We start from the raw sequence: 27,733 nt of genomic DNA on the forward strand, positions 1-27,733 counted from the left end.
GCGATTGTGCAAAATAAGAGATGACATTGTTCTCAACAAAAAAAAAGATTTCATCCTGAATAGTCATGGGGTATTACAACTTGGCAATCGTGTTTGTGTACCAGATGTCAATGGTTTGAGACAAATATTACTTAAAGAAGCACATTGCTCCAAGTGCTCAGTTAGTCTTAGATCCACAAAGATGTACCAAGATCTTCTCAGTTGTACTGGTGGGAGGGTCTGAAGAAACACATTGCAAATCATGTCACTCAATGTTTGACTTTTCAAAAAGTTAAAACAAAACATCAATGACCTGCAGGATTAATGCTACAACTTGTGATACCAAAACGGAAATGAGAGTGAATTACTATGGATTTTACCACCAGATTACGATGAACTCTTAAGGGTTATGATTCTATATGGGTTATAGTGAACGATTAACAAATTTAGAATACTTTCTACCGATCAAAACTACCTATAATGGCACACCATGTACAAATTAATATTGATGAAATTGTTAGGTTGTACATAGTTCCAATTTCTTTCATATCAGACAGGGGATCCTAGTTCACTTCTCACTTCTCGAAAGCATTCCTAGGGGAATTAGGAATGCAAGTGGAATTGAGTATGACATTCCATCTGTAGACCACTGGAAAGTTAGAAAGAACCATTTTGACATTCGAAGAAAGGTTTTGATCTTGTGTTCTTGATTTTGTTGGTAGTTGTGACAAATGTTTACCATTGATAGAGTTTGCCTACAACAATAGTTTCTAAGTAAGTATACAGATGGTACCTTACAAAGTGTTATATGGAAGGTAGTGTCGATCTATGATTGGGTGGTTTGAGGTTGGTGAGTCTAAGGTATTGGGTCCATATTTGGTGAATTCAGTGATATCAAATGTTCAATTAACTAAGCAAAGATTGCTATCAACCGAAAGTAGACAAAAGGCTTATGCTAATAAAAGAGATTGAGAGTTGGAGTTTTTAGTGGGGGATCTTTTTTTTTATGTGTATCAGTAATGAAAGGTGTTTTAAGATTCGGGAAGAAAGGAAAGTTGAGTCCGAGATACACTCGACCATATGAGATACTTGATACAGTTGGTCTTATCGCATATCATTTAGAGTTATCCTCCATACATTGAATATTACATATGTATATGTTATGGAAATACATACCATACCTCTCACATGTGCTGGAATCATCAAGCGTTCAATTGGACAAGAACCTAACTTATGAAGAGGAGCCAATGGTTATAATAGACCGACAAGTAAGAAAGCTACGTTAAAAGAGATGGAGACAGCAAAAGTAGTATGGAAAAATCATTCCAGCGAGGAGGCGACATGGGGAGATGAGGAGGTTATGTGAGCAAAATATCCTCAGTTGTTTACATTTCTAGGTTGGTATATGTTAAAAAATTTGGAAACTGAATTTTCTTAAGGGGGAGAGAACGAGGACTTCAAATTTTGAGCTTGGCTAATTTAGAATAAGTAAATAATAATTTACCTAGTCCATCTCATTGGCTACTTATTCCCTATCTTTTAATTTAACCTGCCTTTTTAATAGGTAATTAGTAAATAAAATTATAAAAGAGGAGGTGGGAGGGGTTTAAAAATAGGTGTGCTGGTTTCAGCTTATAGCAGTGGAGCGCCAGCTTTTGTAAAAGAAAAAAAAGTAATCATAAAGCTAAAGACAACATAGAAAGAAGGAAAAAGCTAAGGAGAAAGTAAACCAACAACAAATTCCAGCACCACGTAAAGGGTTCCATCTCCAAGACCTAAAACAAACTAATATTATAGAAGACCCAATTGTTTTTCTCCATTCTTGACTTATTAAATAATTGTACGTCAAAGGAGGAATCATTGGGAGCAAATTGAAGTTATCTGGCAAGAGTATAGTGAGTGATAATTCTTCCATAGATTATTTTCTACTATTCTGTATTTTGAATTTGTTTTCTTGCTCTGAATGAATTATCTAAAATTGATGTATTGTGCGCAGAGAAGCGGTAGTATGATCAAGTATTTAAAAATGTATTGAATAATTTCTATCATGAGTTATATACCTATTACTCTTGAATTTATGAGTTATTATATGTGGTGGCATTCAAATTTGATACAAGTAGAACATGAATGTATGTTGCATTCTAGAAAACTGTTTTCAGAAAGCTAACTTTGTCAATATCATTGTTTTCTAACTTCGGGATCGTGAAACCTGGGTGACGTTATAGGAAAACTAATGTGGTACATCCACCCTCTCGAAGGGAACCTACCTGATAGGGTGGTTAGATATCTACGGTAAATCTGTATTGTCAAAAGTATACTCGATACTGGCATTACATCCCCCAAATAAATGATGGATCTTATTATCAAAATATTTTAAACATAATTCTCATACATTAATAAATATATTTGTTTTAGGAAGTTCTGGATGGTGATTTATGGTTTACACACTCTTTTGTACATATGTATGTCCCAAGTACAAGGCTGGCTTCCATTGTTACTCACTCACTCGGTTGAATAACCCGACTCATTCTTTCTTTCTTTTAGATAATTCAACTGAAGGTGACCCCTGACTCCAGCATAGTAATAGACAGAGCTAGTTTCATATCCAGTAAGCACCACACTTGCTTCCTGTTGGAAAATATTTTATTTCAACTAATGAAGTATATTAGTGTACTTAAACCTAGAGTCTTTCTCTTTCAGTTGGTCTGCTAAATTTGATTTTAATTTAAGTTGATGAGAAGGTGACTTGGAAAATCTAATTTTTATAGAAGTCCTTGATTTCAGTTACATTTGTGTCTTAGAATTTATATGTTGTTATTGTAGTAGGTTGGGTTGTTTTTTGTTGAATGTTGATAGGGTTGAAATTTATGGATTACTCCTTGTACAGAGGAAACTCTTCCAAAATTTAAGCCTGAAGTTGTTTTTGCTCGCTAGTAGGCCTAGGATTACTGAAAGCCGGTCCTAACTTATGTGAATTAGGTCATGAAAAAATCTATCCTGCCTCTTCGTCGCATTCCTCTTCTTCTTCTTCTCCTTCGTTATTGCTTGTTTGCTTTCTTCTTGTTCTTTTCTTCATCTTTTTCTTCCTTTTTCTTGTATGTACGTGGTTGGTCTTGTCTGGTATTCCTTATTATTCTTCTTATTCTCTTGTTAAATCAGATTTAGATAATCAATAGTTCGGATTTCGTTCTATATCAACTGACATTACTTCATTGATTATTTTCCACCATTGTTTGGTAAGTAAGATTAATAGTTTTCTGAATCATTCATCATCATCTAGGTATACCTGCAGTTTTTCAATAATTTACATTTGTTTTTTCAACAGATGGTTATATCTGTTGCAACATGTGATTCGTGTTGAATAATTCAGATATTGGAGTAAATGATAGACTTAATGTTACAACAGAAAGTTTATATTTTGCAACATATGACCTACATGTAGCAATAAGATAGTCATATGTTGCAAACATATGACTTACCTCTTAGAGATGTCGCAACACATATGTGATGTGTAGCAACATATTATTTATCACTCACAACAAGATAGTCATATGTTGCAACATATAACTCACACAAGTCGCAACATATGATTTATATATCGCAACAGAATAGTCATATGTAGCAATATATGACTTACCTGTCGCAACAAAATAGTCAAATATTACAACATTTAAGTTACACATATTTCAACACATGATTTATGTGTCCCAACAAAATAGTATATGTAGCAACATATGACTTACATATCACAACATAATAGTCATATGTTGCAACAAATAACTTATATATGTTGCAACATGTGATTTATGTCGCAACATATGACTTTTATGTTTCAAAAGAATGTTCATCTGTTGAACATATCACTTGCATGTTCCAATAAAATAGTTATATATAGTAACATATGACGACTTACATGTCATAAAAAAATAATCATATGTTGCAACATATGACTTACATGTTACAACAGAATAGTCATATGTTGCAACATATGACTTACATGTTGCAACAGAATAGTCATATGTTGCAACATATAACTTAAATATGCTGTAACATGTTATTTATCTATCGCAAAAAAATTGTCATATGTTGGAACATATCACTTACATGTTTCAACATAATAGTCATATGTTACAACATATAACTTACAGATGTTGCATGTGTCCCAATAGAGTAGTTATAGGTAACAACATATGACTTTTATGTTGCAACAATCACAAGTTGCGCATTTAAGACTCATACGTTGCAACGGATGGTGAAGTTCCATTCTATCGTATGTACTAATCATTCTTTGAATTTATTTCTTTAGGTACAATAAATGGAGGGTTATTTGTAGGGATTTATTATTGTGGTGAATAGAAAGAGAAGAAAAGTCGATATTTTTAGCATTGAAAGGATGGTAAGAAAGGGTCGGTAAAGATGTTTGTCGAAATAAATATTTTGTATGATGATTTTGTGAATTTAGTCGTCCATAGTTGTGGACTCACTTGTTAGCCGAAAGATCTTTTCATCAATTATATTCCAAATTTTTTTAATAATGAGAAGGTACTACCTTTTAAAATAACTTATTAGCCTAGTTTGTTTATTTATTTGGGAGGGGTAGTGAATCCTATATATAGATGCGACATGCCTTAAAATCCTATCGAGGAGAATCATAAGCTAGAAGAATACTAACAAAATATGTTAAATGATGAATTTGATATTGTGGACATGAATTATCACGATAATGAAATTGAAAGAGATATAGTGTCGGAGCTTGGGAATTCCCTCGGACCGCAACACAGCGTACTATACTTCTCAGAAGTCTTGTACAAGCCTTTTGACATCATTCATTGCATACATGTATGATAAGTAGTAGGGAATTAAAACTTTTCACATGAAATAATCATACTTCAAGATATCTTTTTATAGAAAATCATAAGGAAAGGTTAAGTCTCAAAGTCGCCATCTTAGACACACGAATATCTTGGGACACAACTCATACATCAAATTATAGAATATCTAAGTCTATTACAAGGTTTTTAACAAAGAAATCTAAACATAGTTATGTCCTCGAATCTATTGAGGACATACCCCAACTTTGCTTGAATAATACTAATCCAAGCTTCCACTTCAAAGACTCCTCTCAAATTCCACCTACACCTTTAGAGAAAAAACACGTATGGAATTAGTACATTATAATTCACTTAGTATGGTGTAATGCGTAAAATCATGCTAAAAAGACATTTGTATAAAACATGTTCTTTTGAGTAAAGATTCATAAGACAAGTATAAGAGACCACATTAAGTCAACATAAGCACATATAGTTACATTACATAACATAGCATCAATATCACTTTAAAGACCCTCATATAAAAGGTTATTCTAAGATCACTTGAGTGAATTATGAAGTGACCGCTCATACAATCTCTTCACACACACCGAAGTGATCTTAAAAGTTACCTGAGATAAGATTTTTCACATTTCATACATTTAAATCCCTATCAAGAAGTACTTTAAGACTTACCTAAGTAAGACATAAAGAGACCACCCACACACCATCTCCAAGCCTACCTAAGCTATTCTTAAAGCCACTCTAGATAAATACCTTTTCATTAACATATATTTAACTTAAGTCATTATGTTCTTAGACCATCTAATAGACATTCACCAATTAAGGACTTTCACATAATGGCCTTGGAGAAGAACTGGGGAGCCTACATACCAACATCTTCAAAGCCTACTCGTGCAATGTCTAGATAGCGTCTCATTCCACTACCTAAACTTCATAGAACTTATCCAACACTAGAACGTATCCAACTTGATGAGAATATGCAATAACCGACATAGACCATACTTTCTAGGCATGGAATCCAGAGTCTTCCCTACTCCGATGGAGGGTGTTCTACTTGCCAATGGTAGAACTAGAACACATCCCATGTAGGCACATGGTTAAGGAAAATCAAGGGTTTATTTGTAGTCTAGTCTCCTCTCAACTAGAGGTAATCCCCAAGAATACTCGCTCGGTGCTAGCCATTGTTCTGATAGAGTATTTCAATAAAGGAGTATATGAAGAGGTACATATCTTATTCATAACCAAATCATAATACACCTTACCAAAGAGAGTCCAATAGGGATTTCTTACAATGGTTATAAGATAGATAAATGACTTTCCTAAGGATGATTTCATGCCGTTCCAGTCAATCAACCCTAAGTCCACCATTCAGACAAGAAGGATTACGACATTCAACTTCAAGGATATCATAATCTTCTTTCTAGAAGGTTCCACATAAATGACTTTCTTAATTATATTCAAGATCATATTCCATAATACATATACATTCATGACAAAGGTGCTTTAGCCTACTAAGTCAAGAGTCATATTCACATTCTTAATGTATCAAGTAAGGGACATAGGTCTACTAAAACAATACACGCTTCATTATTATCTTATCACACATACAATAACATTCAAGTAGCACATAGGGTCAACTAAGTATGTTTGCACGTAACCTTATACACTATAGTATCATCAACTTAACTCATCATAATTTTCATATAGTCAACTAGGAAGATTCACATTCCAACATCAAGTATACATATATAAGGCATCACTATATTCAATTAGAAGAACTCATACTTGACTTTATAGATACACATAACTCATATAGACCTTCACCATGATCACATATCATAACTCATATAGACCTTCACCATGATCACATATCAAATATACAACACAAAAATATCATAATTCATAAAGTAATGTCGAGAAGGCAACATTGTTTCACAATTCATAAAGTAATGCCGATAAGACCACATTCTTTACAATTATATCACATAAGCACCACCACCATAAGCGGACTATACCAATCATCACAATTCACGACCTATACTACACAATATAGAGAAGGTTAGGTCAACATACCACCATTCCACCCACAACAACTCCAATCCATAAAGACTCTTACCAATAGCTATAGTCACCAATTCAATCCAATAATCACAATATACAATGATCTAAGATTATAAAATATGAATTAATAAATTTATAACAGCCTACATACAATTCTAACATGTTTCTTACATAATTCAATAGCGCTAATTAAACTACACAAGAAATCAATACATTAGAGACATGATCAAATCACCCATAATATAGCCAAGATAAGGAATTCATGATTTTAATAGATTCATGTAGTTTTTGACTTAGAATCATCAACCTAAAATCAATTAAATCATAAATAATTGAATCAAAACATTTATGCAAGCACCAATGGCTAGATTTTAATTTAGAAGTTCATCTTTTGAGAAAGTCTTGGAAAAGCCTTTTGAAGTTTGGCTTCTTGAAGAAAGAAGATTTAAGAATTAAAATCACACCTTAATTGATATTAATCCACAAAATTGAATGAAAGTTAATGGAGGAACCAAGCTCTAATCTCCAAGCTCCCTTCAAGCTCCAATGGTGTTCTAGAGAGTTCTTCTTTGGGTTTGTGTTTTGATTTTAAATAATGACATGAATAGGGGTTCTAGACTTATAAACCTACTTAAAATACCCATAATACCCTTAATAAACCGCCCAAAATATTATTAGGAAGCTAGGTGAAATACCTAACTTACCCCTCACGACGTTGAGACCTTACAGAAAATTGCAGGTCTTATGAAAGGTTCCCTATCGACGCCATGCAGGTCCATCAACAAATCGTGATGGCAATACATCGATGGGATCAGAGAATAAATTTGGGTTCTTAATATCCCTAGACTAAGTACCACCTATGCCCAAAACGACGCAGTGTTGATGGACCTACGGTCCATTTATTGCCCCTCCTTGGTTGGACTGGTTTTTGACAGTCTTGGCTACAAGTTGGATCCTCCTCAAGGACCCTTTGTTTGTTCCTTGGGGAGTTGTGACCAAAATTTTCCAACCCAAATATACTCGTATATACCTTAGGAACCTATCACATCAATTTCAACCAAATTGAACGCGTAAGACATGTCAAATCACACAAAGGCATACAAGCACGTTTCAAGGATAACCCTTTGAATGTCTTAGACGTTTGACCTCCAAACATTACAAACTGCCTATAAACACCATTCTAAACTATTTTAGGACTTCATAAACCTCATGACACACGTGTTAGGCTATAGGTTCACCTAAGTCATATTAGAGATGTTACACCTATTATTCGCAGCAACAATCCAACTTCTTCTCAATCATTACGTGTGAGTAATGTTCGAGATGATGAAACCGGTTTTATAAGGGAATGACATTCAAGAACAAGGAAGAACTAGAAAATTCATTAAAATTGTTGATTTGAAAAATAATTTAGACTAAAAAGGTGATCAATTCTCGTAATATGTTTTTTTATATGTTCATATCCAGAGTGCAAATGGTGGCTGAGGGCTGTGAAATTTATAAGTAGCGACATGTTTGTCATTAGAATTAGTGAAGAGTATCATACATGTGGTTCAATGCATCTAACAAGCCATAATTCGCATACCATGACAAAAGTCATAGGTAAATACTTTGAAAATAGGTTTCCCAATGGTAAAGGCCCATGCACAAGAGATATGTCAAATTAACTCCGTAAAGAATTAGATTGAAAGTTAAGTTATCGGAAGATTTATAAGGTAATGAAGCGTGCTAAGTCTTTGGTTAGGGGAACAAATGAGCACGACTGTGTAGTGCTTAATGTGTATTATTATATCATATATCGCTTGGATGATTGGTTTTCAACAAATGAGAAAAGTAATGGCCATGATGGGACATTCTGAGGGGAAAGTATGAAGGATTTCTATTATCGACAATGGCGCAAGATGCTGAGAATCATATGTTTGCAGTCTCTTTTATGTTATGGACAAGGAATGTAATGCCTCATATATATATTATTTTGAATAAATGAGAAGGTATGTAGATGATACTGATGAGTTGTGCATTATTTCTGATAGGCATCCAAGTATTCAAAAGATGGTTTCAACTATCTACACTTCATCTCATTATGGTTGTTACATGAGACACTTTGGGGAAATTATTCGAAATAACTTTCACAGTTCAAAGGTAGTATCCCATTTTTATAAATCAACAAAGGTTTACGATATATGTGAGTTCAATGATCATTTCAATCAAATAAGAGATTTGGTACTAAAGGTGGATGAAACTCTTGAATGTATTGGATTCCACACACATGGAGCGGGGCATTTTGTCTGGGAGATAGGTACATATATTATTGCCTATATTATCTTGTTGGAATTTATTGTAATTTATGATTTTTGATTGATTTTTATTTTTTGTTGTGGAATTTATTGTAATTTATGATTTTTGATTGATTTTTATTTTTTGTTGTGTAGATATTACATTATGACGTCAAACATCGTGGAGTCAGTGAATGTAATGTTTGATGTTGAAAGAGAATTTATGTTGTCGCTCTATTTGATGAAATAAATAAAAAAATTGCACTTTTATTTCCCTAGAGGTGTATGGAGTTGGTGAACTCTGCAAATAGATTTGTTCTTTCAATTGAAAAAGGCATATCAAAGTATGTCAACTCGGGCAACAAGTTGTTGGCTCATCAAATTGATAACTACAAGTTCACTATCATTGGTCATGGCGATGTTGTTACAGTGGATCTACAAATAAGTACTTGTACTAGTAGAATTTTACATTTGGAGAAAATTCCTTTAAAACATGACATGACACCTCTTCGATCCCAATATGGTGTCAATTTTGGAAACCAGATTTATGAGTACTCATTTCCATATTATGTAGTGGAAAATACATAGTTACATATTGCAAGAAAATTCACCCGGTGTCACTTGAAGATTCTTGGATTATCCCTTTGGATATCGTATAGAGAGAAATTACTCCTCCATATGTTGATCCAAGTAAACCTGGAAGAAGGAGATATAAGAGACAACGTGGAGTTGGTGAATCATGTACAACAAGAAAAAATAAGTGTTTTGTATGCAAAGACTTTGGCCACAAAAAAGTACATGCCCAAATCGAATTGCTCCATAAGTATTATTTAATTTTAACGAATACTCTTTTTTGTTTGTGGATGATGTATCTTATTATATTAATTTGAAACAACTTATCACATTTATATAAAATGTGTGATTCTTTTGAACTGATGCATCATTAAAACATAATAGTGAATCTGTTACAACATATGTCAATTATGTGTTATTACTTACAACAAAATACTACATATATTCCGACATATATCAATTATGCCTTAAATTTACAACATAATATTACATTGTTTCAAAATATGTCAATTATGTGTTACAAGTACAACAAAATATTGCATCTGTTCTAACATATATCAATTATGTTAGATCTTACAATATAATATTGCATATGTTCCAATATATGTTAATTATGTGTTACAAGTACAACCAAATAACACATATGTTCCAACATATTTCTAATTAATAATTATGTGTTAGGTGTGAACAATCAATAATAATTGTCACTGGAACGACATTCAAGAAAAAGACTATCATTAATTACAACTCTTCATATTTTACCCTTCTTTTAAAAAAAAACTTTCTTGAATTTGAAAAGTCAAATGTTGCAACTGTTTTTCGGTTACATTCCTTATAAGAGAATAAAACAAGCTTTTTCTAGGAAGGAAGAGGAAATTTTCAAAAATGAATAGGAGTAAAGAATGATGAATTTAAAAACTACATTGAATCTCTTCTGATGTGTCTACTTATTGATATCCTCGAAAGGATTGATTTTGAATCCTTCAAAGATTTAATGAATATTAAATTAATACATATATTTATATTGATTAATTTTCAGCTCTCTTTAGTTTGATTTTCTAACCATTTGATTTGATTTCTCACTTCCAAGATCCTTAATCAAGTCGGTAATGAACCTTATATATATTAAAAGGTAACGTTGGTTGACTCTCCTTATTTTAGATAGCCGGTGAACCGTTGGTTAGTAGTTCAAAAACCCATTTATTTCCTAGATACTTGTAGAGCATCGAAAAATTTAGAAGTCTTTTAAAGAAAAGGTGTGATATTTTTCAATGCTTTTCGTATGTATTCACATTTTTATCAATGTAGTATGCTTTTTAAATGTGTTATTTCCTATGTTGTTCGAATTTTTCAACAATAACGATTTAAATGCATTGGGAATGATTAATCTAGCAGTAGTTGAGGCTACATGGGTGTATCCTATGCGCTTGCAGTACTTTAGTCTTCAAGAGCAGTGAATCCATGACATAATGCTTAATGTTCATTGCCAACATGAAATAAACGGAGCCACAAAAAATCAGGACATGTTGACATAAGTTACAAGAAGTTTTAGGTGGACTGTGGGTGCTCGAACCTCATGTGTTGTGCCAAACCCGGATTCTGGAATCCGAACGCGGCCGGCGTCGTTAACCTCTCAGAGGTCGCAGACAAGCCTCTTCTTAGCTTTCATAACATTCATATAGTTAAATTTGCGGAAAATTTAAAACTTTTAAAGCACAATGAATTATACATAGACTTCATATATTTTCTACATAGATTAGTATTCTACTAAGCTCAAATAAAAAAATACCATCTACTATTAAAGAATCAATTCAAATCAAGAGATCAATATATAATGTAAAAGTTTGCCAAAATGGCCTTAATACAATGCTTTGAAAACAACATCTGAAAAGGAACACTATGGACAACATCCACTATATATTTCTAAAGAACTAGGCTAGATAAATAAGTGTAGCATCCTCAAACATCAAGAGGACCTACCAAAGTCTGGAGAACGATAACCCAAATAGCTTCAACAAGTCTTTAACCTTCTCTCTGACCTGCACCTAAAAAGATAATAATAGTATAGGGTTAGTAAACACTTGTACTAAGTATGGGTGTATGCAAACAGACATACAAGGACTATGCATGATCAAGGAAAGCTTTCCTATATCAACATGTCATTTTTGGAAAGTGACATCACTAGACTTTCCTAATTCGTTATTTGTGAATTGTGGTATGAATATGACATATTTTAATGCATTCAAATCATACAACTCATTTTCTATGAATACAAGACCTTAGAATCATCAACATAATTTTAGAACAACTCGAGAGAAAACTTTGGATTTTGATGCCCCCAAACCCGAGATCCCCTTTTTTCATACTTTATTTTTTAGTCTTTTTCTTCTTATTGTTGTCTATTTCAAAATCTCCTTTGATCCTATGTTATACTTATAAGTCCAATGATTCATTATAGTCCCATACCTATAATGAACCAAGTAATTAATTCAAGAGATTAAGGAAATTATTTAACTACAATTTGGGGCATGGAATCTTCATAAACTAATCTTCAGTGACTATTCCTATTATTGTATTATTGGCCTAATATAAAAAGTCATTATAAGCCAATATTATTTGGCTATGATCTTTTTCCAATGATATAAAGTCATTATAAGCCAATCTCGTTTTGCTTAATCATTTTCATAAGATGAGGATTCATTATTTGTTATACCCTTTACTTATTGCAAACTTCATTCTTATCAACATTGAAATTCATAACTCTTACTTTCTTAGTTCACCTTGAACTTACATCTCTTCTTTCTTGTTATTTCCTTAGAGAAGTTGTAGCATTAAGATCAGGTGAAGTTACATGAAATCCAGTGTCTTCCCCACACCGAAAAGATGTAATTCACCTATAAAAGTGAATCCTAGATCATGCGAGTTATTATGAAATCCAGTGTCTGCCCCATACCGAAAATGGGTGACTCTCCGGTAAAAGTGAATCCATGTCAAGTGTTTACCCCACACCAAAAAGGGGTGGCTCACGACTAAAGTGAACCAAGAGCAATATTTTGAGCATTAACCGACATAGATCTTCCCCACACTAAAAAGGTAATCTCACTGGCCAAAGTGAGATCGAAACATACCTAGCTCTCTTAGGTGGAATCCACAGGCTAGTTCCCCTGTTGGATAGACATAAATTGAAGACTAGGAGATATTCAGAGACTCTTATCCACTGTGGTGGAGCTTCATCTCATGAGACTTAAATGTGCATGAACAAGCTCATAGCTAGTCTATCAGTGCTTTGCTCACTTTCTTTTATCTTATTATCTTTTAGAGTTGACTCAAACATTATGGAAGCTTGCTTCTAGATTGAGGTTTACTTACTCTATTGATGACTTGTCATACCTTTCTTTACATTGATAAAATTTGAATTTATCCTTATATTACATCTTTGGTGTTAATGAGATTTGTCCTACACATTCTAACACCCTTCTTCGTGAGTATCTTAACATAGTATCTTAGGTGTAAGTGAGACTTGGCTCACTTCCTTTAACACCTCATTCTGGTCACTTTCTTAACTTAAGACACTTTTTAATCATGTTAATACTCACTTGACTTGCTTACATTAATTTGGTAGCTTCATATCATCATTTATGGACGTTGAGAACTTCATTCAATGAAATACTTATGTTCATAGTTCATTTGGTTAGGGCATGTTGGGACTTGTCCCAATGATTTGCATACCCTTGGATATGGATTCATTGAATTATCTTAGATGTGCTTAAGTTGTCATTTCAATACTTTGGCTTTATGTGATTGACAAGAATTAGTATTGGCCTAGAAAATATGGAAATGACTTCATAGCCAATTTATTGGCACAAGCAAAACATTCATTCAAATATAATTTCATGAAATCATTATTAGCCAATCTTGTATCATGACTTAGGCATAACATTATTAGCCATTTCGGATAGCCTCATATGAATACTTTAATGAACATATCATCTCCAACAAGTCATGTTTAACAGTAAATATACACCATGACCGTACCACATCAAGCTTAGCACTTTCAGACACAAGTCAATGTAGCACCATTCTTTATTTGACGTAAGGAATACTTAAAATCATACTAGCTTAACTTAAAGTCTCATTCGATATTTACAAATGAAGAAACCTACACATTAAGATCAGCCAGCAGCAGATACCAACAACATGATCGAGACTACATCTATATACTCACTGGAATCGGAAACAAGGATACTAGGAAAAAGGGCGTTCAACAAGAACATTAGGAAACAACCCTAGTTTCGAGATTTCATAGATTTGAAAATATTCTTGGAGAAAAAATTCCACGAGAGAAACCCATACCCTATGTATAATTGAATCTACGAAGATCACCTTGCACGAAAACCTTGAAGGATACCTTGAAATCGCTTAAGAAAAGTAGAGAGAAACTTTTCTGTTTTTCTTTCGTTTGTTTGCTGATTTGCATTATGAAATTTTTAGTGTTTGAACGTGAGTCTAAGTCATAAGAAATGAAATTGACTCATTCAACTTATGCTAATTAAGAAAATTAAATGAATTAATTAGTTAATTACTAAAACGCCCCTCCTAGACGGACTAAAAAAAATAGGAAAGCATAATACTTAGTCAAATCTGAAATTTTTCCTAAGGATTTCTTTTTGACCATTTAAATTAATTAATTAAATTACTAATTTAATTAATTAAGGGACCTACGGTAATTACTAAAGTACCCCTTAGTCATTGGAACCATAATCAACCCTTTTTGACCATACTAGGTTAAGTACTAAGATGTTTCTTGAACTAGTTACTAGGTTAGTGTAAGGATTTCGTTTTGATCATTTAAATTAATTGATTAAATTAATTAGGTGACATAGGGTAATTACTAAAGTACCGTCAAGTCGTTAGGACCATAACCAACCCTTTGGACCATCCTAGTTTAGGTACTAGATTGTCTCTTTGACTAGTTACTAGGTTAGTGTAAGGATTTCGGTTTGACCATTTAATTTAATTTATTAAATTGATAATTATATAATTAGATGACCTATTGTAATTACTAAAGTACCCTTAGAACCATAACTAACTCTCTGGACCATCCTAGGTTAGATTGGTTGTCTCTTTAACTAGTTACTAGGTTAGTGTCACCCGGTTAAGTCTTAGGTTTTTGGATGCACTAATTGTTTATTTCGGTTAGTACTAGGTTAGTTAGCTAGTTAGGTAAGTTAGTTAGAGTCTATAGTTGGTTAGGAAGATCAGCCCCACATGGCTTGACCCCCAGATGTGCGCCTACCCCTAACCGCGCTAACCACCCTAACCGAATTCTTGCACATGTGTTGCTGCTAATTTCTTATTGTCCCAAAGATCCTCACTATATCCTTGGGAACTGCTTACTCTACATGATCATTTTTAATGGTCATGTGCTATGGTACTAGGCTTGATACTTGGATGCCTAGTACATATTGTATTAAGTTGAGAATCAATATTTTTAACTTAGGGTCTTTATTGCAGGTACACTTCTCAAACAAGCTTGGATTGGGTAGGACAACCCAAAAGTATTTTAATTTACTTGTTCATACATAGAAAATTGGCTAACACTTTTAAGTCAATATTTTTTAATATGCCCAATATTTTGCAATTTGGGTATTATATAGAAATTGGCTAATACCCCCTAGCCAATTTTATATACTATGTCCAATATTTCTCAATATTGGGCATTGGGATGCCTATGTACCCTCAATTCGCATTCTTAACTACCTATTGGGATCTTCACTAGACATGAAATTTTTCAGAATTTTACAAGTTGGGAGAACCCATTTGTTGCTGTTAACACTCAATTTTGACCCTCTTCGATAAGAATTAAATGGTGTTTTTTGATTCTAAATGATTTAAAATAATTAGATTGTATGAAGTTTAAAATGTTTTCAAGTTAATTTAAATTAATCTCATCCCTTTTTATAAGTTTTAGATAATATATATGTTTTACATAATTATGTATATAATTAATGTATTTATAAACATTTAAAAAATCATCTCAATTTTTTTTAATTTAGCAAGCATTTTATTAAATTAAATTAGTTTAAATTGGGGTTATAATTTTGAGTTGTTAGTTTATATTTAAGTTAATTCTTTTATTTTGTTAAAATTAAGAATCTCGTTAATTAATTTTATATTAATTTGTCAAACTTAACTGTTGGCCAATTTCACTCATTAATTCAATTTGGATATGATCATAATTCCTTTGGACATCCCTCCAATTACAAATCTAATCCAACTTTTGGCTTCTGACTTGGCCAATTTTAAGACTAATTTTTGGGCGTTTTACCCTGCAATTCCTAGCCTGCCAACTCAGCCCACTAGAAACTCATTCCAACATTACTCTTCAATATTCAATACCATCTGCAATGCCAAAAGCTCAAATCTCTTTAAACATATCACATTCCAAACGACCCTAGAAACATCAGCACTACTCAGTCCATGCGCTATGAAAATTCAGAAAAATGCCGCTCTAGCAAAAAGGGCGAAAGAGACGCGACCAAAATTACGCGACTATGGTCGTCTTCTATGCTCGTATAGTAAAGCAGGTAGGACACCTGCAAATTTTGTCTTGCCAGCCGCGAAATCGTCCGCCCAATGTGAGATCGCTCCACGTAGCTCCGCCAAGGACACATAGATCGATCCATCCGTTCGTTCTTATTTCGTCTTTCAAAATAGGGTGAAAGCTTCAGAAAAGTGATTGCCCCTTATTTGTGAAAGTTTTCGAATTTTGAATTGGGGATGGGGCCTTTGTTCTTATCCAAAGTTTTTTTCATCTTTCCCGCTCAAAATCTGTAGCCCTACTTTCCCCTCATATAAACTCTTTTCTGTTGTAAGAGGAGAGGTTTTCTGGGGGGCTAAAAAAGTAATAATAAATAATTTGATACAAAAATCAGAAAGCACTTCATATGAGAACAGTAAGTAGGATATATTTTCTGACCCAGTTTCACTCTCTCATTCTGTTGTCGTTTTTCCGAGCTCGTAAAAGTACAAGGTTGGTGGTTGAAGTTGATTTCTCGCTCGTTGTCATTCCAATCGCTGCCCAAAAGAGTTAAATCCTTTCTAGGTTTTGTTTAATTCCTAGTTCTTCTATGTTGCCCGATTTATGATTTATTTTGGTATGTGCTTGTGTTCTATTTATGTGTTAGCGTTGTCTTAGTTTTCATATGTTAGGATTTGGTTATAATGAAGTATTAGCTAGTATTTTTGTATGTTTACCTCTGTATACATTCTGTTTTGGAGTATTTAGCGTATTAGATCTCACTCTTGCTTGACCGGCTCATTTTCTATACCAATCTTAGCTGAGTATAAAAGAATTACTCTAATTGATTATAGTCATTGGTATTTCTCCATCGTTTTCTCTTACGTTGTGATTCAAATTATAGTAGAAAGAACGAAAGATGTACTTTCTGTGTATGCTTTATTTCTTCCACCCGGGGACCTGTTTTAATGAGAAATAGTTTATCTTCGGGACTATTCTTTAGCATCTCTCAAAGGGTCAGGCTTAGATGAGTACTTAAATCATATGGATCCTATTTCTCTAACTCACTATCTTTAATTACATGTTTGATTTGGTGAAAACTCTTAATTGGTTTGTTGCTTGCTGTTTAGGGTAGACATGCCTCTTTGAAAGTTGCATTGTTAGACTATGTCACTTCTTTGTTGCTTGATACTTATGGAAATGCATATTTTTATTATTTTATGTTTGGTCAGTTGCCATAAAGTCGAATCTTGCAGTGTAAGTTGTTTTCCTTTCGTTAAAGTGGGTCTTCTCCATTAGTTTCATGCCTTATCTTGTCTATGTTTATGATCTAAGTAGTTCGGTTAATGTTGAGCTTCAATGGTCAATCTGTTAGGATGCCAAAAAGTATAATGTTCCTCTTGCATTGTTAGACATATTAATTCAATTCTAAATAGAGTGGTGAGTGAATAGAGTAATGTACATATTTTGTTTAAGCTTTGAATCGATTGATTATATGTTTTGTTGTTCGAACTTGTTTTCTTTATTTTATTCGAAGTTGTGAAAAAATTCCAAAATTTCTTCTCTCGTTCAAGTCTAATTTTTCTACAAGTAATGTCATATGATGCTTATTTTGTTTACTGCTTTGGCTCATGCTCAAGAACGCTCAAAACTCGCTCTATTAACGCATGGATTCATTGTTACATTTGCTTATTTCGGGTTGCATCTTAAGCATAATGGCATAAATTTTCCATTCGTCATTTTATTCATGTCATAAAATGTTTGTCCTATTACATGAGGCTTGTTGCTAGTTCTTTTCATTATGAGAAAAACACATTGTGTGTTACGTCTATTACTTTTTCTCCTTATGACACATCTATCGCTTGTGTATCCAAAATTCCAGTGCATTGGTTTGGGTGTGATTCTCTTTTCCATTTGGTTTATTTATTTGACCGAGTAAATAATATAATCCATTAGAATTATTTCTTTCTTTAGTTATCGTAATTCAATTTTGCTAACACAATTTTTTTATGAACTCCTCCCGAGCCCATTTAGACTCCATTTCCCCTCCTTGAATTCTCTCGTCGAGCCACGAAGGTCCAAACCCTTCATTTCTGAATCCCTAGCCACTAAATTCGATGAACTGGTCCCGAGTCAAATACGGAGTAGACTTAAGATTTGAAGGAAGAATTTTGAGCCAAACGGTCCATTTTCATTTTGTAGTTGTATTTTGTTATTTTTGGGCCTAATCCCTTTTCCTTTTTTTATCATTATTATTGTTCTAGATGTTTAGGACAGTTACAACTCGTTATGGTTCTAAGACCTAAACCGGAATAGGTTCCAAATACCAGTCCGGGCGGACAAAAATTCGATTTGGACCCAACTCTCTCTCTCTCTCTCTCTTTTACTTTACCGCGTATTTGTTTGTTGCATATTGCCGTTAGTTTTAAGGCCGAAAGATCCAAATCTCCACTAGAAGTTTTCATGTTTTAAATGTTTAAAATAAATTGATTGTCTTTAAATGGACTTTAAAAATAATAAAATCTTGCAAGTTAAACAAGATCACTTAGATAATAGGTTGATTTTTCATCTTTTAAAGAATTCTAAATATATTCAAATTAAGTTAAAGTTATTTTAAGCTAAATAAATTAGTTGTCGGATAATTACAAGTAAGCGAGTGTTTTAGATGCCTTAAAATCCTTCCTAAAACACTAATAAGAACCTCGAACCCCTTAAAAACTCTTTTCAGTTGATTTCCTGTTTAGTTGATTGGAAAAAATAGCTTTCTTTATTTTCTTTAAAATTAAGTGGTGATTCTAAACAAAATTAAATACTTTTTATTCCAAATAAAATAGAATGGAGACTCCGCTAGAGATTTGAATGGTTCTAACCTTAAAACTAATTTGTTTGGCTATGTGTAATTAACTGTCTACTCTCTTTGTTTATCATATTATTAAATTGTTGCATTCATGTCATAACATATTCCGTCAAACGTCAATTGTTTTGTTTATCACTTAGATGATAATTATGCGGGTTTGTAGTCATTTGTTCACCAAAATTATTCTCGGGGCACCATGACGAATGTAGTTGGCTACCTTATAGTCAACGGTCTTTAACTGTCCCAGCTTAAGTAGTCTGCCTGGGTCACCTATCCAATATAAAAAAACTCATTCTTAGTCAAACTAGGATAGAGAAAAGTCAAATCCCAAAATTTCGTGCATTGGCATAAATTACTCAACACCTAAGACGTGTTGGGCCCATTAGAGAGTCCACCTTTAGTCCAAAAGGCCCACGGCCCGAACGGACAATCATACTTATATGTGTTTGAAGGATGTATGCGTTGTTTGACAGTCTTGGGGGGGCATCTAACTCTTTATATGTTTTTTCGATGGCAAAACAATTCCAGTTTCAAAATGGTCACTAAGACACCAAACCTTCTTCGTGTATGGAGGGGAAGGACCTTCAACTTTCTAGTTATCTTATTCCCCTGTGTGGGATTGATTTTTATTGTTTTTGCAATTTATTCTCTTTCCCGCAAGATGTATCCCTTTTGTTAAACTCTGTAACGAATTCTCTAATTATTTGTAAATCTTATCTTTGAGGGGTGGGGGGGTGCAACAATTTGATTTAAATGGAACAACACATCCTTCAAATCTCTAGGACTACCCTTGGCAAAAAAGGGTCACATATATGTTTAGGACGCAATATATATGCTTTAACTGTTTATGTGATATGTTGCTTTGGATGAGGACTTTGCTAACCCACTCCTTTTTAAATTTATGGAAAATGTATACAAGTCACCATCCCAAAATTGTCCGACCAAAGGTCCATGAGTCTTGAGTTTCTCAGCCAAAAATAAAAATCCTACCATCAAATCCTAAAACATTACTCTATCATCTCAAGAGAGATATATTCGCAGCTACGGAAAGAGGTAAGAATGTCTAGGTAGAACCTACTAGACAAGAATCGTAGAGTAACCCACTCCTTTTCGAATTTGTGGAAAATGTATACAAGTCACCATCCCAAAATTGTCCGACCAAAGGTCCATGAGTCTTGAGTTTCTCATCCAAAAATAAAAATCCTACCATCAAATCCTAAAACATTACCCTATCATCTCAAGAAAGATAAATTCACAGCTTCGGAAAAAGGTAAGAATGCGGAGGTGGAACCTACTAGAGAGGAATTATAGAGGAAAATCAATGGATTACGCAGGAGATTCAAGAAATTAGAGAAAGAGGACTCAAAGTTGAAATCGCCACAACAATCTTCAAAGCCGCAATTGTGATGCTAAATGAGGATTTGGCAGCTAGGATGGAAAAAATCACCATCGTGGAAAAAGAGACGGAGGTTATGACTAGGAGGCTTTAGAAGATACGCGGAAACTCTGTGTCTTTAATCAAGAATCTAAAAGCGGTCCCAAAGACACTCACCCTAGAGAAACTGAGGAAGATATCCATGAGGAAGTCTACATGCCCCATTTCCTGGGATGTCTAAAGGGAAGATAAATGGATTACTCTCCAAGCTTATGAACGGACACATAGTGTGGGGGCAAGGGTAATGTCGTGTGCTTTTTTATACGAGTATCTTAGGGTATCACACATGTTGAAGCCTCATGAGAGAATATATTTGGGGTTTGGACATGAAAACTCTTAGAAGATGTGTGTCTTCTACCCGAACCTACGAGAACACACTATAAAGGTATATTCACAACTTAAGGTAAAAATCTGCAATCTTATCAACTACGGGAAGATCCCACATATGTAGGGTGAGAACACTGTACTTATATACGAATAGATGGAGCCCAACGTGCTCGTCACTAAGCACACCACATTTCATTGTCACTATTTCACACTATTCAAAAACACATTGTTGCATATCCATATTGACCTGGTTCAAAAGGGAGTCTTGGCCTTTATCCGAGAGGACGATGGAGCATTCGATCCTGTTGGGATGGAAATCTGGAAGCCCTGTCCTTATCATGACGCTACAGATTACAGCATCGGGAGGTGTCTAAGGTTTCGCTGCAACATGGAATCCCTCGACAATATTGGATAGATTCAAGTTGAGTTTATCCCCCGTGACTAATGGAGAGGCAAGAGTAAGAATGGATGAGATGGAGCCACCTTTATATTTTAGGAGATTTATTGTTTGTTTTTCACTTTCCTTGTACTCGTTGAGAATGAATGAATGTAACCAAGTCTTTACTTTGTATTTGAACTACGTAGGGCCTGAATTCTCCTAGCGAGATACGTAGGCAACCTTTCAAGGTCCAACCCCTATCTTTCAAAATTTTCATTCTCCCCCTTCATTCTGCAAAGAAATTTGAAGTCCATGGCGATGGATGTCGAAAAATGCAGAAAAAAGATTATATCTTGACGCAATTTAACCTTTCTGAGATAGTTTCAAATTAAAATAAGCGAATTTCTGCTTGTCAAAAAATCAGTACCCCATTTACTCGTGGGTTAGCATGTCCTCAAACAAAGCAACTTTTATGTGTTTACATATCTATGTGATATCTTGCATTTTTTTGTCCTGAACAAAAACTAACACATATGCCTTTGAGTTGTTTTTCTTTGTTAGGTACTCAAAACTGATATGTGTTGAGAAAATGGCTGAACATCCATATTTCACAAGGTCTAAAGATCCCAAAGATTCCTTCTCTGACCAATGTTTGTCAAGAGGCGAAGAAAATGCGGTTGAAAATGTTGAGAATACTGACTTGAATGATATTACTATGAATGACCCTATCATTGTTGAACAGAACAAGTTGATTGCATAATTGTTCTAAAATTTAACAAATTAGGGTCGAGATGGATAAGACTCGAGATTTGACGAATTTGGCTATTATCGCCAACATTCCTACTTCACACAACGAAAGACCTCCAAAATTTTTCCTCTCAGTCATCAAATTGCCCAAAAACCACCTACCATTCAACCCATACCTCTAAAAACCACATTGCATCTTCCAATATTGCCTGAATTGTACCCTCCTCTTTCCACACATTTTAAACCCAAACATTCTGGGAAGAAGGAGAATGAGTGGATGGTCATGAAAGGAAAGGCTGCAAAGCATCAGAGAGGAAGTCATGAATGTAATTAAGGACTTCCAATACACCCGGTCATTGTGGAGTTGAATTACGAAGATTTGTGTCGATCCACATTTGGAACTTACAGAACGTTTTAGAATACCAAAATTTGACACTTTTAGTGGATTCGAAAATCCTTTGACTCATTTGATGGCTTATTGTGATCAACTTATTACAGTAGGGAAAAATGATGCTTTTTAATGCGATTTTTTAGTAGAAGTCTGAAAGAAAAAGGTTGGAAATGTTTTATTTCTAAAGAAATCAAGAAGTGGCCAAGTTGGAATCCTTTAGGTAAAGACTTTATTGAAAGGTTTGGTTATAATGTAGAATTCATTCCCAATCGATACTCTTTGGAGAGAATCAAACGGAATTTTGATGAAACCTATCGAAAGTATGCCTATCATTGGAGAAGAGAGGCCGCAAGAGTTAGGCCTCCCCTGAAAAATAAATTATTGAAGTCTTCGTGCACATTCACGAGCCGAAGTACTAAAATAGAATGTTACTCATTCTAGGAGGAAAGTTTAGTGAGATAGTCAAAATTGGAGAAACTATTGAAGATGGCCTCAGGACAGGAAAAATCATCTGAATGAATCCTCAAGACCATTAAAGAGGAAAAGGGAAAATGTTTCCTCTATCTCATTTGAATTGAGTCAGAAGTCAAACAGGCATGCCCCTCACAATGTTTGAAAATTTTTACATACCAAAACCTACCCTTTAGCTCCACAAAATCCTCACCCCATTCAACAAAACTACCAAGCTCCACCACCATATTATTCAAATTACCAAGCTCCAATACGAAAGTATCCAAATGTTCAATTATGTTTCGAAGCTGCATTACCGAATTACCCAAATGCCCATTATAGCTATTGATCTCCACAATACTCAAATTTCCAAACACCAACACGTAATCACCATAATCCTCCAAGTTATCGCCAAGTACCTCAATTTGCACGAAATGATTATAATCTTTCTTGTCAGAATTTTTTGAAGAAATCTTCTCGAGTCTTTACTCATTTGATTTAAAGTCGAACCCAATTTTTTGAGAGGTTGAAACCATCCAGTCTTATACAAACAATTGACTTAAAAAATGTCAATGTCAATTCCAGACTTTATAGTCGTGATCTTCATTGCGCTAACCATTCAGGAGGTGTTGCACATACCACTGAAGATTGCATCAACTTGAAGCATAAAATACAAGATTGATTGATTAAAGAATTGTCACTCTTTAAACTCTCACTTTCAATAATGATGGTGTTTCACTGTTGAATCGTTGAGGATGCACTATTAACATGATTGACCCAAAGTCTCAAGCACCTTTCCATCAAAATGCCCCAAATTATCGTCAAATTTCTCCCCTCAGCAAGGTCATTATGATTCTTCTCGTCCGAGATTGAAGAAGAAACCTACTCGAATTTTGTGCCACTCATTGAAAGTCGGACGAAGTTATTTGAGCAATTGAGTGTACTAAGTATTATCCATCCAGTTGCGCCCAAGCATATTGATACTAGCTCCCAATTTTATTAAGTCGATTGAATGTGTGCATATCATTCCAACAGTATTGGGCATGATACTTAAGATTGAATCGATTTAAAATACAAGATCTATGACCTGATTTACCAGAATGTGATCAAGATTGTTGTACCTAATGTCAACAATAATTCTCAGTTGAATTATGGAGGTACCAATATCAATATGATAGAGACGGAGGATGAGTTATGCATGGTAAAGGCGATAGTTGCAACTGTCCTGACAACTTTGAGAAAATTGTAGGTTCTCCTAGCATAATTGAGAAACTCAATTTTACGAGCATGACACTCCATAAAGCTTTTGCTTCTATGTCAAGAGAGGGTTCGAAAAAGAATGGGATTAATCATGTTCCACCGAAGTCTTTGCCTTGCTTATGTCTATCTTTTATGGTAGAGTAATATGCCATTGATTACGGTCTTGGAGAAGGAATGAGGAATCTTTTCGAAGAAGGTGATGCAACACCGAAAAAGATATTCGAGACACCAGGCATACGAGACGTTGAGCCGATGGAAGAAGTTGTCAATTGGAATTCTACCCCACTCTTTATCTCTTGCTCAACTCGATAAACAAAGATGAATCTTATGTTTTTTTCAAAATTGGTGGTAGTTCGATGAGGCTCAGGACCTACCATTTATGCAACTTAACTTGTTTATGTTTGAAGTTCCCTCATACTGTTCTAAAAGGCAAAATAGCTCATGGTCATAGCCAAAGTTCGTAGTTCCCTACTTTCAATGAAAGCCTCTCCTATTGCAAAAATTTAATTTACTTGTTTTAATTCTCTATATAACTGTCTTTGTTTATGTTTTAGTAAAACAAAAATATATAATTTTTAAAAACCTGTCAATAGCATGTCATGTCATAAGCTGAATGAACATGATGAGGTAGATGAAGATGAGTTTGAAGAGTATGAGGAGGAGGTCATAATATTCAAACACTTTGTCAATAATTTTAAACAATTTGAGACTTAAGGGTAATCCGAATCTGGAAGAGACAGAGACTGTAAATCTACAAAAGGATGACTATGTCAAATAGTCCATCAGAGAGAAGCTCAAAAAAGAGAACTCAACATTTTACTCAAAAAAACTTCGAATGCACTTATTTGATCTCAAATCTTGGTGGAACATAAATAGTCATCTCAAGTTGTCAATCGACTCAGATGCTATCAAGAGCTGCTATATTTCAAGTTTTAGAGTGATTTTTATTTCCATCATTATAATCATGTCATTTGTTTGTAATCGTATTATATTTCATAGTTAAAATATTATTTATTGTAATGAACTACGTCTGACTTTAATTATCAAATATGAGATGTGTAGGCAGACTATGTCGACCTCAGTCACTCCTTTGTCCCTTTTAATGTTTCATTTTCTATTTGAACTATGTTCGATCTGAATTCCCAAGAATGAGATACATAGGTGGCCTATGTCAGCCACAGTTGGTTTCTTCATAAATTTTCTTATTTTTATTACTCCTTGATAGGGTAACTATGTTTGACCTGATTCCTGACTCAACGGAATACGTAGGCTCCACAACGGTTTGGTCATATATCCCGTAAGAAAATTATTTTCTTTACAATAGAAACCGGGACATAATTTTCAGAGGGACTAAAAAATTCTAAAGAAGAAGATCTCCTCAACAAGTCAAGACTGAAGTTATGTTGAGAATCGTAACCGGGACAGTATTTTTGAATTTTTGTCACCAACAGTTCAAGATACACCAAGACAGTTGACTAGGACAGAAATTTTTAAGGATAACCTCAAGAATTTTCATCTTGGCTGAATCAGATATTTAAGATAGCTGTGAATAACTTCAACTGATCCAGAGTTCAGAAGAAACTTCAAGTGATCCCAAACATTGCTTTTCAAGATCAGAAGTAAACTTTAACAACCCTTGACATTTCAAGATTCATATCGCCAAAACTTTAACAATCTTCAGAATCTTTTCGACAAGTTGTGTGATAGATCTTGACATATCCACCCCAAATCCGTTCATTAAGCTTGACGACGTGACATGATGCTTGGCAATGATTTTTTTCGATTACACCTTTTTGAAATTCTTTTTCTTAAGGATTTTATCTATTCATTTCAAATATTTTGCATAAATGTTTTGCCTTGTCTATCGACAAGAAAGACATGGGAATCAACTGAAGATAGCAAACCAAATAGCAAGTGTTTGAAGGGGTCAACACAGATCAGTTTGTTTCAAAAACCAACAATTGTTCTGTGGATGCAGGTTTATGAGATGTCCTCGAGTTCTCATATTCCTCTATTCAACGAATATGCATAAGTCAAAAGGGCGAGGATCTTCTCAAAATCGATAGATTTTTCTATGGATGCAGGAAAGTCATTAAAGTTATCAGAAGAAAAAGAAAAGTTTAGAATACAAGCAACAACACCTAATTCAAATTTCCAGTAAAGCATGAGCTACAATTGAGTTCAAATTTTCAAACATGAACAAGTGAAAGCATCATTCTCAACATGTAGAAGCATCTACGATGACATCCAATTATATTTTTAGCATCAAGAACATTTGACAAAAATTCACAAATCGCGTCGATATTAGGCATGGTAATGTGAGAGCCTCCTAGAGGGACATTTCTACAAGTATTGTCAAATGAGATAATAGCACCTTCCATAAGGATATCACCGTCATTTCATCAATGGAATATCTTCATCCTGCTAATGAATCAACATCATCTTATGAATGGATCATCAATGAAGAATCATCATCCTATCAATGGAGCATCAACATCATCCTGCCAATGGATCAACACCATCCTACCAATGGATCATCAATGAAGCATCATCATCCTATTATCCTATCAATGGAGCATCAATAACATCCTGCCAATTGATCATCATCATCCTATTAATGGATCATCAATGAACATTTAGCAATATCATCCTACCAATGGATCATCATCTTTCTATTCAGTATCATTTTTCACGTCATATCAAGTCATCATCTATTGTGTCAAAACTGACAGAGGCTGATGTCAGAACATTTGCTGAGTATGATAAAGCATATAACTTCTCTATTTAAATTACAGTTTCTGCTAACGAGCTTATTTCATTCTTTGTCGAGATCATCCAAGAGAATGAATTCTCAAATCAAGCCACAGGTGCAGACGACATCAGAAAAGATGCAGCACAACACGAAACTTTTTTTAGAAGCAAATATCCAACGAGTCATCCATCTCATTACAGTTGTAACATTATCGATTTATCCACCTTGTTACAGTTGTATAGTCATCAATCCATCCACCTCGTTACAGTTGGATAATTCTTGAGACATCCATCTCATGATAGAAGAGTGGAATTATAATTTTCATTTTTCTTATTCCTACCCGTTTTAGTTATGCCTCTTTAGGATTTTTGTGTCAGTTGTTTCTGTTTTTAATGCAATTTCTTTTGGCATGAGACGTTATATTTGTATACGCAACCATAAAATTAAATATTTCTTAACAAAAATAACAACAACCAAACATAACAACATAACACACAACAACACATAAATAATAGCACATCATCCAAATACAATTTAATACCACAAATGAAGTAATCAACAAACCATAAAATCCTCCCTAAACCCTAACCAACCAAGGACAAATTGAAGCTTTTTGAAAACAAATAATATTTAAAAAGGAATACAACCAACCAAATCAATCATCCTACAATCAAATAAGCGATAAATCACTAAAAACATCTTGATTTAATACCTGTATAAGTATTTTTAAGCGCTAATAAATTTTTACATGAGAATATTGATGATAAATTAGGAATGATGAGGGCAACAATGACTTCTTGAAGAAAATATCGTAACAGATTACACTTACACTGTAGACAATATCACAACAACTGAAATTGTGAAGAAGAATAATGAAAAACAAGAAGAGAGAGA

This window comes from Solanum lycopersicum, chromosome 11, assembly GCF_036512215.1.
Source record: "Solanum lycopersicum chromosome 11, SLM_r2.1".
Lineage (NCBI taxonomy): Eukaryota > Viridiplantae > Streptophyta > Magnoliopsida > Solanales > Solanaceae > Solanum > Solanum lycopersicum.